We start from the raw sequence: 16,837 nt of genomic DNA, 5'->3' as shown, positions 1-16,837 counted from the left end.
TTCTGCCCTCGGAGCTCACAGGCACAGCTGCTCAGTCCACCATGTTCCCACCAGAAGTCCCAAAGTCAGCTCTTTTCTTAAATGTTCAGTTTTATACACATCAGTGAAAATCATAAATGTCAAGAACCCTGGTCTCCTATACAGCACTGAGGCTCTCAGAATGAATAATTTTGTCTAGGAAAGAGATACACACAAGCCTTTTCATTTAAGGTTCCAGGAAGAAATATTTCCCTTAAAAGTAAATCATGATATACCTGAAAATAGTAGAAAATTGTAGTATGTACTGGATTTATTCTTCATTCTCTCATGCACATATATGTACTTTATACGCTGTATATCAATGCATGTGTATTTATGATCAATAACCAGCAACATTACAAAAATACATCAGTAAAATAATGTTTGGTCATGTTTGCATTATCTGTTGCCTTCGTTTTCATTGCAGCGATGCAACATTTTGTTACTGTGCAGATCACAATACTTTGTGTCAAAAATAAGCAGCAACTTGCCCATTTTGGATATTGGTGGATATTGGTGCAGAAGGGTCCAAATCTCTTACAGTACTACAGTAAAGTACTGTAAAGCAGAATATAATAGAATGTGCTGTACTGTTTTAAAATCCCTGGATTCATATTGGCACGAGTATTCAGCTAAATGGGATTTAAGAGTATCTACTTTGTAAAAATGCAACAGGGAGAACATTGTACCTAGCCCTGAAATATTATTTTCTCAACCTGAGGAAAGTAAGTATATTTAGGTAACTTGCAGGTTTGTGAGATTGCAAGATTGTATTAACCTCATTCTGATACTCTATATAATTTAGCCCTTGATAGGAATTCCATCAAAAGGTTGTAGGACATTAATTTCTGTTTGATTGCTCTTTTCCAACCTGCTGAGTGGTTCTCTGCCAGAGCTCAAAGTAACCTTTGGGGGAAAAGCTGGGCATAGGCCAGTAACTGATTATCTGCCTGCAATGTTAGTCACTGTGGTTTCTAGTATGAGGGGTTCATCTCTCTGTGTGTGCATTACCCAAACTCATAGCTCAGCTTTAAAGCACAGGCTTTAATGCAGAAAGAGCATAATTAATTGGGTAACATACTGAACTAAACCATGGTTTGCTAAAACATGGTGTACTGAATAACCAGTTGGGTTGTATGAATTCATACAACATGCCTCTATAAACCATGATTTACAAACCATGAAACTTGGATTTACACATCATTTATGCCAAAACAGAGGAAACCATATTTTGGCATGCAGTGTATTAACTTAGCCAAATTAAGGTTTGTTGATAGGAGATTAGAAAAAGTACCTGGAAGGCTAGTGCCCCTTGGAACAGGTGATGCAGAAAAGAGGATTAGTGCAATTCCTGGAGGATGAACCGTGAATGGCTACTAATAATGATTAAAAACTACATCCCAAATCTGAAACAGTCTGCTTTGAACAGAAGTAGAAAGAGGCTGCTCACTCTGTTTATGAGCTCACCGGAGGCATTAAGCTGGCCAGTGTGGGAAACTAATTAGTTACTGGCCTGTTCCAGCAGAACTATGTCCGGCATAGTTACGTTCTTTCTGATGAACTACTCGTTATATGGAAGGGTTGGGCCTGAAGTCTTAATGGGGTGGCAATACTGAATAGAGAAAAAGCAACAGAACCCCTTCCAAGGCATCTTTGAACCCCAACATGGATGAATGCAGGCTTTGGTTGCAAATGAGTCAACCTGCCCAGAAAAAAATCCAGACAAACAAAGGGCAACTTTACTGTTTTTCTTCTGATGAATGAATGTTTTTCAGAGTGTTAAAAAAAAAAAAATCCCCTTCAGTCCCAAAAGATTATCTATCCCTGATTTATACAGAGGCTGGACTCACATACTGAACTAAATGCATATACTGTGATTTTAATCAACCCTTATGATTTGTAAACCACAGTTAATGGCATACTGTAATATGTGAATCCAGCCAGTTGTGGCTTATTCAATTAGCCATAGTTAAGTATGGTTTAATATGATGCACAAACCCAGTCAGACTAGAAACTTCACTAGTCCTTCAGGGATGTCTTCAGGCTTATAGAAAAATGGAATATGGGTACCCCTACTGAACCATAGCTGGACCATAAGGAAGGCTGAGAGAAGGAAGATCGATGCTTTTGAACTGTGGTGTTGGAGGAAAATTCTGAGAGTGCCTTGGACTGCCAGAAGATCAAACCAGTCCATCCTCCAGGAAATAAAGCCAGACTGCTCACTTGAGGGAATGATACTAAAGGCCAAACTGAAGTACTTTTGCCACATAATGAGAAGACAGGACACCCTGGAGAAGATGCTGATGCTAGGGAGAGTGGAAGGCAAAAGGAAGAGGGGCCGACCAAGGGCAAGGTGGATGGATGATATTCTAGAGGTGACGGACTTGCCCCTGGGGGAGCTGGGGGTGTTGATGACTGGAAGGAAGCTCTGGCATGGGCTGGTCCATGAAGTCACAAAGATTCGGATGCAACTGAACGAATAAACAACAACAAAAAAACTGAACCATAGTCCTGCACATTAAATTATTAAATGTTCTTTCACTACTTCAAACAAAAACTAAGGATTTATGACATGCTCTTTATCTGTGTACTTTGTTCCTTAAGTTACCAGAATACATAAAATATGCTAACATCGCTGAATAAATTGGTGACATTGTTTTTCAGTCAGAAAATACAATTTTGGAAAATAAATGGAATCATTTTTTTAAAGGTTAACTCTGTTTCAATGAAGGCAAAAAGCCAAAATTAATAAGGAAGTTTTCAAAGAACTTGATGGCTTCAGATAACTATTCGATTTATGGAGCCAAAGTCTTTTCATAACGTATCCAAGGAAAAGAGTAAAAGCCAAGAACATCACAACATGTGGATGTCATTAAGTGTTTAAAGACCTGCACTGCCGAAATGATGCCTCAGAGCTAATCTGGATCAGCCGTTGAACCATTATTAAAAGAAAGGTGGTCAGAGGACCATCTCCTGCCAGGATATGACCTTGAAACCAAATAAAAGCAGTGCCTCTGCCTCAAATGAGGTCTTTCTTTTCTCCAAGGTGGCTGTGAGTTTTCTAGGAATTAGAGTCACCTCTAATTTCCAGAGAAGCGTTGCTGTGGGTTGCTTGCAATTCTCAGGAGTACCTATGGAGAAATCTGTTTCTCTTTTTCAAACCTCAAGCAGTAGCTTTCACAAGTGGGATAAAAAAAAGTCAAGAACGGTAATCATGGGAGTGCAATCAAAGCTCTGCCCTTTTGTATGTTTCAGCATTGTTCCCACCTGTAAAGGGATGAAGCTTTGATTGTGCTCCAATGAGTGCCATTTTGACTTTTTTTGACACTCACCTACCACCCATCCCCTGCAAATACTGCTGCTCTTAAGTTTATTCCAGCTTTTTTTCTGCTTTGGTTTGCTTTTTTGTGTTTGTTCTTAAGTCATACATATATGTGTAGACATTATTCACACTGTAATTTTTTTTGGTACTCATTATTTCTATTATGCATATTTTTGTATGCATGAGGATTGGTTTTTGTTTTTTGTTTTAATGAGCACTTTTCACAATATATTTTGTGCCCATTTTCCCAAAACATATGACCTGTTTAAAATAGGCAAGGTACACAAAATGTGTTCAAAAGTGCAAATATTGATATATACTCATTTAGATGCTTGCATGGGTGATAAAATAACTCAGCTCTTTCAAAGAACAAGCAATGAGCTTTGGCATAACCAGCTGCTCTGTATAGTTCTGTCAAAAAAAAAAGAAAAAAAAGAAGAGGCATATTTTGGAGATCCAGGGAAAAGATGGTGAAGCTTGTAGTTCCCTTCTCCTTCAAGTGATTTTGAGCACATCAAGATTTCTTCTGTCCTCTGTAATTTGATCAAGCTACCACTAGATGTCAGGCATAGGTGGTCTATGTGGTATTGGTTCTCTTTAAGAGATAGCATTGAGTAGTTGAAGATCAGCCTTTTTCTGCTCTGTTAAGAAGAATGGTAACATGAAAAGCATGTTCCTATGTCAGCTACAGGGGGGAAAAAACAACAACCATAAACTATAGGAGCAATACATTTATTAGGCCAAAGTTTTACAAAAGAGTTGCAAGCTTCTGAACTTCAAAGGAAAGAAGTAGCATAGCATAGCATAGCATAGCATAGCATAGCATAGCATAGCATAGCATAGCATAGCATAGCATAGCATAGCATAGCATAGCATAGCATAGCATATACAGAGAGCCAGCTTGGTGTAGTGGTTAAGGCATCAGGCTAGAAACCAGGAGACCATGAGTTCTAGTCCTGCCTTAGGCACAAAGCCAGTTGGTGACCTTGGGCCAGTCACTCTCTCTCAGCCCTAGGAAGGAGGCAAGGGCATGCCACTTCTGAAAAACCTTGTCCAAAAAACTGCAGGGACTGGTCCAGGTAGTTTCCAGGAGTCAAGACTGACTCCAAGTCATGCTTACATACACACACACACAAAAGCATATATAGCAGTGTTGAGATAAACTATGGACCTCTGTGATATAAACAACTAATGGCTTTCTGATGAGTTCTGTTGAAATGTGTATGTGTCATCATCTGATGGTACAGGTGAGAATTTATCTGCCAGTAATTACTTGAAATTTTACAAATTCATAAAATGTTTTAGACTATGGTGATGCAGGAGCAGAGAGTGCTTTTTTATAGCAAATATCTGGGTCCTTGAGGATAGCTCATTATGGATGAATTACCTTGTTTGCTTCAAAATAAAGGGAAAACATCTTTGCATATAATTCCCAGGAAGCAGGCTGAAAAAACAGCAAACTCTTCAATGTATGCAAGAGCAGCTATGTTGTTTTATACATATTAGACAGAATCTGATCAGGTTTTCATAACCTGAGATTACTTTCAGAGCACTTGAAGCCCAGGCCACCTTCCAGCTAGTCTTCAACCCTCAGAAAATCCCATCCTTGTCACTGAAATGCTGTGTTGTAGTGAAACAAACTGAAGCAACAAGGCCAAATGCAATTGAAAAAGAATGCCGAAAGAATATTCCAACAATGCAGCTCTTTCAAACTACAGGAACAACAATGGGTCAAAAGGGTATTAATAAAACCAGCACCCCATAACATACACAAGAGTCTAATTTTTTATTTAATGAACATTCAGATGATTTGGGTGGTTCTGACAGAGGAGATTGCACATGCTTAACTGTTTCATGGCTAGATTTCCATAGTCTTCTGGTAATTATTCTGGCTTCCTCTCTCTGCCCAGAAGAGTGGTGGTTGGGATGTTTGGAATCTTCCACACTATTCTTTTGTGTCATTAAAGTGCGGGATGCTTCACTGTTCAAGCCAGAAGGACTGTTCAAGCCAGGATCCATTTTAAACTACTGGTGCTTGTGTTTAGACATGCAAACAGACATTTTTTCTCTGCCATTATTTCTGCCTACACTTGTGTAGGGGAATTCTCTGAGGAACTATGCTTGCTTTCTGTTCCTTTCTCTAACTCACACTTCTCAGGTTCTGGGCTTTTGGAGACCCAGTCCAGTAACTCTGGAATCAGTCCCTCCTTATCTGTGTGCAATGGCTTTTAAATGGTTTTAAGGGCTTTTTTATTTGATGAGTGGGTTCGTGTGACTCCTAGTTATCCCACCTTACCCTCAGTCAACTCGATAACTCCCAGGTTAATATGTGTTTTATTTTAATTATGGATGTAGACATTCTTCGTTGCATCATAGAGGGTTCTTTAAATTTTTGTTTGTTTCTTTGTCCTATTGTCAATATTGACTCGTTTTAGTTCTTGTGAACTAATTTTACTTGATGGAATTTTATAATTACTGCTCTTTCTATGATTTCTATCATACTTTGGGGGGGAAAAAAAGTACCATCATCATGCAAGATGGTTAGAAATCAGAAAAAAAGAACACAGCAGGATGAAAGAAAACCATAGACTATCTTCAAACCATTCCTGTACCAATTTGCAGTTTTAGACAGAATAAGAGGAACCATCCAGAGAACCATACTGAGTCTTAGGTACAAAATATTGTCAGTCTGCACTAGAAGCTTTTCTGAATCTCTTGGAAAGAAGAGACAAACAAATTTTTGTGAAGTTAAAGTTTCCCATTTTTAGAAACATTAATTCTACCTGGTAACATAAAAACTGTTCCTATCCTGTATGAAATATAACGATTTCTGGTTTTTAGTGTGGAAGGAAAAGGGAAAAACATGTATTTAAGAAGTCTGTATTCAGATTTATGATGAGTAGATGTCCTACATTTTCTGTCCCATTTTTATTACATTGCTTGCAATACTGATATTAATTTTCCCTTCTACCATTTTAGAGAAGCTTCATAGTCACTCAGTTTCCAATTGGCTATGGTGAAGAAGGCATGTCATTTTCCAGAATGGAATATATATTATAACAACATCTGAGCCAAGATTAATTCTGTGATTTGAATTAGAATGTGTATGGAGACAAATTAAAAGGATCAGTTCAAAATGGGGTACAATTTTATTCTTTTGTATGGCATAGCATAAGATAATAAAATAGGTAACATAAATTTAATTGTGTGTGGTTAGGCATAGCCTACACATAAATATGCAGAAGAAGGATCCCATTACTGATTGTGTGTAACCTTTAGGCAGAAGTCTTATGTCTGTATATTAAAAGGTTATGCATCTATCATCTGATTGAGGAGAAGAGAATGAAGCCTTAATAGTCTTTTGCCCATGGGTATGACCAGACAATTTCTGTCAAGTAAACTTATTAAATAGCTTTCTATTCTAATCAATAATTCAGAATGGATGAATAAGAACTGGGAGGCAGGCATTCTAAGAATAATAACACTGTCTATGAAATGTGGGTAGAGAATACATTGCATTATGGCTGGCACTTCAGACATTAAATCAGCTAAGGAAATATATTTGTGGGGAAGTTCCTTATTTTCCTATCTGACCTAAAAAAATCCCAGGACTAAGCCCATTACTCTTACCATGCTTATGATCCTATGATCATACAGGTAGAATTGTGAGAATTTATACTATCAGTAGCTTGTCTGTGACCATAATTTCCATATTTCTGAGTTATTTTCAGTATTTCTACAAGCCCAGGTATAAGGCAAAATGTAAAATAACCATTCTGCTCTTTTCTTTTGTAAGAAAGGCCTGTTCTTATGGTTTTCCATGTTTTTAGCCAATGAAGCGGCATAGCAGTGATTTCCATACAGTTTGTGTTCAGAAATCCAGGCTTTAGATGCTATTATAATGTTTAGGTAAACAATACCATTTTTACCTAACAACAAAAAGGAGGAGCAGGAATAGGAGCATGCAATATTTTAAATTCAGTTATTATGCTTATAACTGATAATGAAAAAAATATCTTGCCAATGCATGCTGCAAAATTTATCAGCTCCACAAGGTAACCCAGGCAAGTATACATGGGATTGTAGCCTGTATTGTGAAATGTATGCTTCAGTCTTAGTTGAAAGAATTGGAGGAAAGGGTTCTTATATTCTTGTCTTGGGCTGATGTTCTGAACATCTCCCTCTGATGACTTTTGCCATATAAGGTGAAGGAACAAACACTGATCATCAATATGCTGATGATATTCAGAAAATATAAAGTCTTTCCATTCAGCCCTATTCAATCAAACTGAGAATCAGCTTCAGAACAAGCAGCTCCCCGTTGGGTTCATTTTCCATGTTTTTAAGTTGCAAAACAGCCAACGACTACATGAGCAATAAGAGGTAGGGTGGCCGATGTTTTAAGCATTTTGCTGTACTTACCTGGCACTAGAGTCTTCTTTCACTGTTGGGCAAGAGCTCAAAGAATCCAGGTAGAACTGAACTGCCAATATGCTGTAAATGTACTTTATAATCAAGTAAAGAATTGTAGTTATATAAATATGTGTTTTCTTATGTGCAGTTGTATTCTCTCTCTCTACTCCCATGTATAACATGTTTGCATTTTCCTTGACTTACAGCATTTACTTTCTCTCCCACCCTTCTTCAACCTGGTATCCTGGCTGGGAATTGTGGGTGGTCAGTTCAATACATCTGAAACACACCAAATTGGGGAAATATCCTTATCCCAGCCATTTTTCACTCAACAGTCAGGGAAGGCCTGAGATTCATTTAAGGAAGGTCTCCAGGCATCACATTGTGTCTTCTCTTTCCCTCTCCCCTCCCCTTCTTTTTCCAAGACATTCTGGACACAAAGCAGAGAGGTACATTGTGAAGACCAAGTCATTTTTGAGTAACTGGAGTTGCTGTGGGGCTGTATATGTGTGATGTAAAACCAGCTGCACATGCCAGACCAAACCAAGATGATCACAGCCAAAAATGTCAAGGAAAGCATTTCAGGTCCCTCCCCCCCCCCCCTATTTCTTTTTTCCTACTGTAGCAAGTCTGAAATAGTCATAGAAAAAGTCTCTTGGAAGTAATTGCAGAAATGATCTGTGTAAATGTTTTAGTTAAGGGTGTGGAAGAGGGAATCACCTTTCTCACACACCCTAGAAATATGTGGGGAAAAGTGGTATGTTATTTTGGAAGTTTGCTTGAAAATTTGGAACAAAGAGACACTGTGGCTTTATTCTGCTTCTTGGCAAAATTGCTTGAAGGATTTTGTGAAAGAAAGCATATACAACTCAGTTAAAAAAAAAGAATTTGCTTAATACTTTCTTTGAAATCAGGGGGGCACAGCAGGGCTTTAACACTCAGAAAGACATCTTCAAGTCACTTTTATTCTAATTACAAATTTCATTTAATTAGCATGCTGCTGTGTGTTTTTCCTCTGTGTGAATAATGCCTATGTGAAACCTGATACCTCTCAAGGTGTACATACAAATTAGCCCAGAAATTGGTTGTCGTCGTCATCATCATCATCATCATCATCATCATCATCATCATCATCATCATCTCATGTAGCTTGATCTTAATTCCCCACTTGCTTTGAGTTATCATAAGACATCCCCGCCTTTTCCAGTTGATGATGTGCAGGCCAGGGATGTTGGAGTTAAAGTCTGACACATCTGGAGGACACCAGTTTGGGGAAAACTGATCTGTTTACCTGTTTATTTCTGGCATGCACAAAAGTAAAGGAAAAAACCAATGATTTCAGATCTTAGTGTGGAAAAAAAGAAACATTTGCTTACATTTGGCTCAACTGAATTGGAAATCGACACATTGAGTAGTTAATGCTTTCCTTGTTCTCAGCAAAGCAAGAGTTGTGGGAAGCATGGCTATGCATAAAGGATTTTGGAATTTAAACAAACTACCCAAGAACGAAAAAGAAAAACTCAAAGAAGATATCTGGAAAAAACTCTGGAGCCTGGAATACCCACAGGTATAGAATGAATAAATAAAGTACTGGAGTTCATTGAGCATCTTCAACTGAATTTTTAATGCTACAGTCCTGACTCCCAGCCCAGCTCAGGTAGCTGACCTTAGCTGATCTTGAAAAAGCTAATCCGGGTTAAACCCGGGTAGTACTTGGATGGAATGCTGCCAGGAGATCCCCGGGCTGTTGACTAGACTTGGAAGTCTAAAAACATCCCAGAAGAAGGTAGTGACAAGCCACTTCTGTATTTTTCTCTGGAAAATACATGGGGAGTCCAGCTCAGCTCAGTGAAATCTTTTTCTTTTCCTGACTGCCAATAGACATTCATGGCTGTTCAAACGGCTGCTTAACGTAAAATGGGAATGGTACACTGAAAGCCCCTCAGAGTGTTCAAGAGCATTATTTTACAATGTCATAGGAATTTAAGCTGATATGATAATAGTGATATGTGTATCACTGCATTGGAGTTTCCTGAGCATCTCTGGACCTTAAATGCAAAGCTCTACCTATTGCTGATTAGCAGGATTTGCCCTTAAAAAAGCAGGAAGTGGATCCTGGTGGATTAGTCCACTGAAAGGATATCTGGTGTGGCATACTGGTCAAAGTGTTGAACTAGAACTTGGAGGCCCAATTTAATCCTGTCATCAGTCAGGCAAACTCACAGAGGGACTTTGGGCCACCACTCCCACTTCATCCTACAACACTGCATAGTTGTTTTGGGACTGAATGAAAGAAAATACCCATGTCAACTGCCTTGCCCATGAAGCAAAGATGGGATAAATGTTGGAGGTTAAAATGTTCTGTACCTACACGTGAACGTCCCTGACCACAGGAATCTAACAAGTTTTAGTGAAACAGGTTTTATAACTATAACAGAAAGGAGACTTATTTACAAGAAATACATTACAGGGTCAGGCAAACTTTAGCACCTAGGGTTACATCTTACCGGGAGAGCAGTTATGTATACATGTACCTGGGAAGAAAGGCAGAAAGAAGTAAACTCTGATTAGCAATCTCTTAGGAAAAGGGTAGGCAGAAGACAAAGAGTTAAATCCTTAATGCTCTGTCTATACCCTACTGCCCCTTTGTGGCCATGAGAGACAGAAGTATTGCATTGTATCTGGATCTCCAACATATAAATCTAACACAAATAGAAATTATTCTATTGGTGACCTGAATTTCTCAGTTCTAATCCAGTATTTTATGAATTACAGCACTTAAGCACCACTTTGTATCTGATTTTTAAAAAATTGCACCAGTAAAAGTTGCCCATGTCACAATTTTCTTTGTGTTATCACCTCTTTCGGTACATGCAAAAACATTTTTTGATGTGATAGTGTTGCATGTCTAACAATCACATGTCTAAAAATGATCACAAGATGTTTATAATCCTCTGTGTTCTGTTCTATCTAGACAAATTCTTCACCGTGGCACACATACTTCACTGGCAAACTACAGATATGAGGATATCCCATTTCATACTGAAAGGGTGAGATGATCTGTACTCTTTGTAGAGGCAGTACAAGATGAACAGCTAGCTATAATCTAACAAATTTCCTGTATCCATGCGGAAAGATGTACTCATGTACCTAAGGTATTAACCAACTGTGATGGATGGAATACATTTTTATTTCTGTCTCTACACTTAAGAGTTCAGGCTGAAAAATAGCTACTTTAGCTAATTGTGTTGAATACTTGATTCTTAAAATGTTGACATATGACAAGTAAAGAAATCTTCTCAGTGTTTTATACAACTGGCTCTTCCCCTACTTCAGGAGATGGACTTTCTTCCCAGACTTAAGTGGAGAGGAAAGGACCACAGTGGTCATTTTGCAACACCTTGAAAACAGGACCAATACTTCCCACTAGGACCAGGGTGTGGTTTCTGCTGCTGCTGTTGGGAGAGTGAGAAGTAGGAAGATTGTTCCTCTTGTCTGCTGCCTGCCTCTCCACCCCATCAGCCAGGGATGCGTCCCTTGACACCTTCTACTACCACAATCCCTGCACTTCTGTGCTTGCTGGTGAGCACCACTGCCTCCCCTGATGACAGCAGGAGAACGTGAGTGCTGCTACCCATCAAGCACAGAGCTAGTGGTAGGTTTCATCATGTGGGGGTTGGTAGAGCTTCCTGGTAGTAATATCAAATACTACCTTCTACAAGGTCACTATTCCTGCTAGAAATAACCCATCTACCTACCTGCCCCAACAGTGGAAGGAGAAATGCAGAGTGACTCAGGACTGATGGGATCAAATTGTAGAGAGTGGTCCCATACGAAACAAGTAGAACCAATTGGAGCCACAAGATTATCACTACAAAGCACATCATTTCATGCCATGTTCCCAGTGCTCATCAACATGCCTACACTGCCTGTATACAGCATATTGAGAAAGGATAAGAGGGAAAACACACTTCCAAACTCTAGCCCCTTAAGCGATCTTTGGGCTGCCTCATCTGTGGAAGGACACTGAGATGCAGACATGTATTTGGGAAATGGTTAGTGGGCTGTCCTTGTGCTGAGGCAAGGAGGCTACATGGCTTTCCTTGTGCTGCTGTGACAATGCATTGATCCCAGGTCCTTACCTTTAAGGCAGAAAATTATCTCCTGTACTATGATCTAAATTTACTACTGTACTCCCTTCTTTGCTTCTTTGATGTCTAACAACTTGTGCACTTCATTAATAATGTAGCACATCAATTATCAATGATTGTTGAAACTGGGTCAGATGGCAGCTTCATTTAATCAAGTGACTGTCAGGCCTATGTCCAAGTTGCTCTTGTTTACATACTGATGTTTTCTGTAAGTACGCCTAGCTGCTAACCTTTCTTTTGGCAAAGATATTTAAAAGTTTGTCAGAAAACTGTTTTTAGGCCTACCTCCCATTTCTGCAAGGTAGTATGCTATTTGGCTTCATATCCCAACACAGAATTGAGATAGCTTTGGCTCAACATTTATGAGATCATTTCAATAACCAAGTTATTTCACCATATTACTGTACATTTGCAGCTCACAGGCCTTATGGAAAAAGTGGCTTAATAAGAAGTCTTAGTAAATTTGGGCATTCTTGCTCTACAGAGAGATTCTTTAGTTCACAGGTTGAAGGTACAATCTATGTACCAGATTTTATACAATTATACATTCCCACTAAAAGACAGTGGTCCCATAAATGACATTTTTGTTCCTACTTGACCAGTTTTATATTAATGGTCGGACATGATACAAGATTTGTACTGAAAATCTATTTGGATCAGAGAAGTAGGTCTCCAAATTTGAAAGTTTATAAGCAACAGGAGAATCTGCAAAAAGAAAAAGTTTGTAAATACAAGGGATTAAGATGATTAAAAATTATTTTCTCTAATTGTTTTTGTTGTCCCTGGTGCCACTAGAAAAGGGATGTGGGTGGGATAAGCCTAGGTTTTCAGCCAGTTTTTAGGAAAAAATAAAGGCTGTTTTTATTCCCATAACCATTTCAGACTGTAGAGTTTAGGTAAATAGGCAGGTTTTATAATGGGAATTGATTCAGACTTGCCAAAAATTTGGCTAAGCATCTTAATTCCCACCCGCAGACCTAATCTGCTTTATTGTTATTTCAAGAACTGGCATTCCTACACTTCTTTCCTCCAGATCTCTGCAAATTTGCCAATGCAGTTGGCTATCCTTGTGGAAGTTTTCTGCCTCTCCTTTCCTGCTATGAAATTGGTTGATTAATGAAGTTGTATTTCACTTTGCATTGAATGGAGTACCAAAAATAGGAAATGCTATGGAAACAGAAGAGTCACCGGATGCAATTGACAGTAATGCAAAAACACAGAGAAGAAAATATAAGAAGCTAGCAGTTCTTCCTGTGATATATAGCAAGTCTGTGATGCATGTGTATCTTTTAACATGGTCAGCAATAGGATGCACTTTATATTTGTAATTTCCGTAGGTATTTTATGTGGCTTCTTAGTTATATTCCAAAGTGGCTTATGAGAATAAGGCAATTGAAATATATAGTCTTAAAAAGTGAGAGAGTGGTTAGCCACTCAGAAGTATGTATTGAGCATAAACAAAACAGTTAAAACATACAGTCTGGTGCTAGAAAACCCATCATGGGTGGCAAGAAGTCTCTACAAGAAGACAATTTCAAAATTAGACCATCAAGTAGACCTCACAGATGACAATGACTCCTGAAAAACAGTCTCCACTGAAGGTCTTTATGGAAAGATACATTCATATGGAGACAAGTGTTTTTCAAATACTTGGTCCTAAGCCATATATTTGGACATGGAATAGGATCCAATTCAATAGACATAACATAGCAATTATATGCTCTCAATGCCTTGCGCATTTTGTTCCTAATCTTACATTTACCACATTTCTGAAAATTTTCCAAAATTATATGAAATCATCAGCAAATGATAATTAGGTCCATATGAAAAAAACGAACAAACAAAACTGTGATATTTGTTTCACTCTTGTGTCAAGCCTGAGACTGGTAATGAGGGTGTCTTGGGCACCCTTGTGGATTGTGCAGGACAAGAGATGGATGTAGGGAGCAATATTCAGTTATTCAGACTGCCTATACAACATCTTTGAACAAATGAAAGATACCCACGCAACTTTATCAAAAAGTGCCTGACCACTTAATCCACTACAGCACAGCCAACATAAGCTATGAAAAGGATAACATTACCATATACCAAAAACATCTCAGAAACAACCAACAGACTATTACAGCCACACGGCATCACCATAGCACACAAACCAAAGCCCTTCAGAACATCTTAAGCAAACCAAAAAAAAAAAAAGTAGCCCAAGAAGAAAAAACAGGACTCATCTACAACTACAGTGTAAGGACTGTAGCAGCCACTGTGTAGGACAGCCAGGCAGAAGACTAGCAGAGCAGATCCATGAACACCAACTAGCAGTCAGAAGACATGATGAGAACACCTTAATCTTACAATACATGGACAGACTCAACCATAGTTTCAACTGGGAAACTGTGAGCATCCTAGACCAAGCTAAATCCAAAAACACTAGAGAATTCCTGGAAGCTTGGCACTCAGACACATCAGCCATCAGTAGACACAGAGATAAACCACATTTACACGCCATTCAAAAGAGACAATAAAAAAGCTAAAAAGGAAACGAAAAGACCAGAATACATCCTCTCGAGCAGCCTACACCCAGAGAAGCAGGGATTAACCCCAGACAATCAAGCAGAAAATGTTACCCTAATCAAGGAAACACCAAGGAGAAAACCACACCCCCCACCAAAACTGGCAGGGCAAGCTACTGTATATAAGCAGGGAGCAAACCCCACACACACTCGCACTGATGATGTTACCTAGTTGGGTAATGAAACATCTGCAGGCAAACAACCAAGGATTTCACAGTATTTATTTATTTATCAAATTTATATGCTGCCCAACTTCCAGCGACTCTGGGTGGTTTACATATGATTTAAGACAGGACATTTCTGGAACTTGCTGCCATTTTCAGTGATACACAGTGCCTAAAGGGATGCAGTTCTCTTCATTAAGTTTGGTAGGCGGTTCTGCAAAAAGGTCAGTGGAGGCAAGAGGATTGGTGGTCAGCAGCAGCAGATGACTGGATATGTCATATCTGGATGGAACACTGCTTTGAGTGCTGACCAAAAAAAGGACAGAATGATAGAGGAGAATGGTAAGGAGAAGAAAAGTACCATCTGCCTGAAGCAAAGGCTTCTAACATGTACCTTCTGATTTATAATATTTTTTTTTCCAATATATTTACTAATCCCCGCCCCCCTCCCCCCATTCCACAAAGAAAGCATGTTTCTTTTGGGAAATATGATTTAACTGTTGCATTGGGGCATTAAATTCAGGTACATTGCAAAATAAAGAAATGACATAATGCATTCTTAAATTCTTACCGACTCCCTTCCCTTCTGCCCGCCTGCCTGCTTTTCTTCCCTGAGCAGTAACAGTGACTTAAACCAATTAAGCATTCCCTGCATGGTTCAATTCCCTTTTTCCTTAGAGGAAAATGCTAGTCTCTGTAATGTTATAAATTTTATGTATCACTATGCATATTAATAATTGTATGAAATACACACCATTTCTATTTACCTTGTATTCAGTTTCCTTGTGATCACACTTTTAAAATTCTCTTTTGTCCCTCTCTACTTAGACTGATCTTACACTGATGTTTTTTGTAACCTTGCAGGTCAATGCTATTCCATCCCTGGGGATTTGGGGCTACTTTTCTTTTGGATGGAATATTTATGAGAAAATGAAAATATCTTCTTAGGTCATGTAGTATTTTTCTAGCACAGAAATCTCAGTGACAGTGTTATTTGAATTGGGTATACTGATGCCTTCGTGCCATTTGGTTTGGGCGTACTGTTCCAAGTGTAACCAATTAACAATTACTTACAGTTAGTTTTGAATGGTTTTGACTTTCCACCTTTCTCCCTTTATTGTACTAAACTGGAAGACTTGCATATTGCTCATAAAGCAAGTACTATATTTTTCTGATGTTTTAATCTATAGCTCCCATTATTTTCAACAGTCTTTTATTTACTTGGCATGATCAGAGACTCATGAATTACTTATAAAACACACAGCACCTTTTTGTATATGAATATGCATCCCGGTAGCCCTGTGTAAATTATGATTACTAACTCTTTTAAGGTTAGACTTTGGGAGCTTCTGAGAGCTGTGTATGGATTAGAAAGGCTGGTCAGATCCTATGTGTTTAGTCTCTGGCCAAACTCCAATTTCATGAGATGTTTTTCAATATACTGTGCATTTTATCATTGGAAGAATTGGTTAAGTCATTTGCTACAGAAGAAAGCAAACTTTTGGGAGAGGAACTGAACAAATTCCCCAAGAATGTCATGAGATGTAAAACACACATTTTGTTAGATAAGAGGATCAAATTTTGAAGGAAGGAAGGAAGGAAGCTTTGGGTAAGCATAGCATTCAAAAATGTAATCTCCACCTGCATTTTAAATGGTATAATCTAAGAGATCCAAGCTTATTAATTGGTTGGATATCTGAGTGTATGACCAAAAGCAGTAGTAAAAATCTGGCTATTCATCTCCAAAGTACTCTATGTGCACAAGATTAAAAAAAAAAAAACTGGTTCCTCATTATTTTTAGTTAAAGTACTTAGTAAATATAGGACCTTTCCTTTGACTACATTGTTGAAGTATCCAATGTTTATCCTTTAATTTCAGTTAGAGTATACACAATGCATTGCACCATAACTAGAATTATGATTGCCAAACTGTGGGTACAACATTGTATTTCTAAATAAAAGAATACTTTGCTACCCTATCATGATTGGTCATGATTTTTTTTTCATTCTTACCTACATGCAAATAACTAAAATCAAAGGGAATTCCTAGATAGCTATTTCATTAGTATGAAAAGCTGGAAAATTAGGAAGAAAAGTCCTATGTGAACAAATGGCAGAGTAAAAACCTGTTAAGTTTCAAAGCAAGTTTTTTTAAAAAGATTCGATAGCAAAATAATGGTAAGCAATAAACCCATCTGT

This window comes from Candoia aspera, chromosome 2 (assembly GCF_035149785.1).
Source record: "Candoia aspera isolate rCanAsp1 chromosome 2, rCanAsp1.hap2, whole genome shotgun sequence".
Classification (NCBI taxonomy): Eukaryota; Metazoa; Chordata; class Lepidosauria; order Squamata; family Boidae; genus Candoia; species Candoia aspera.
This window is presented reverse-complemented; position numbering follows the sequence as displayed.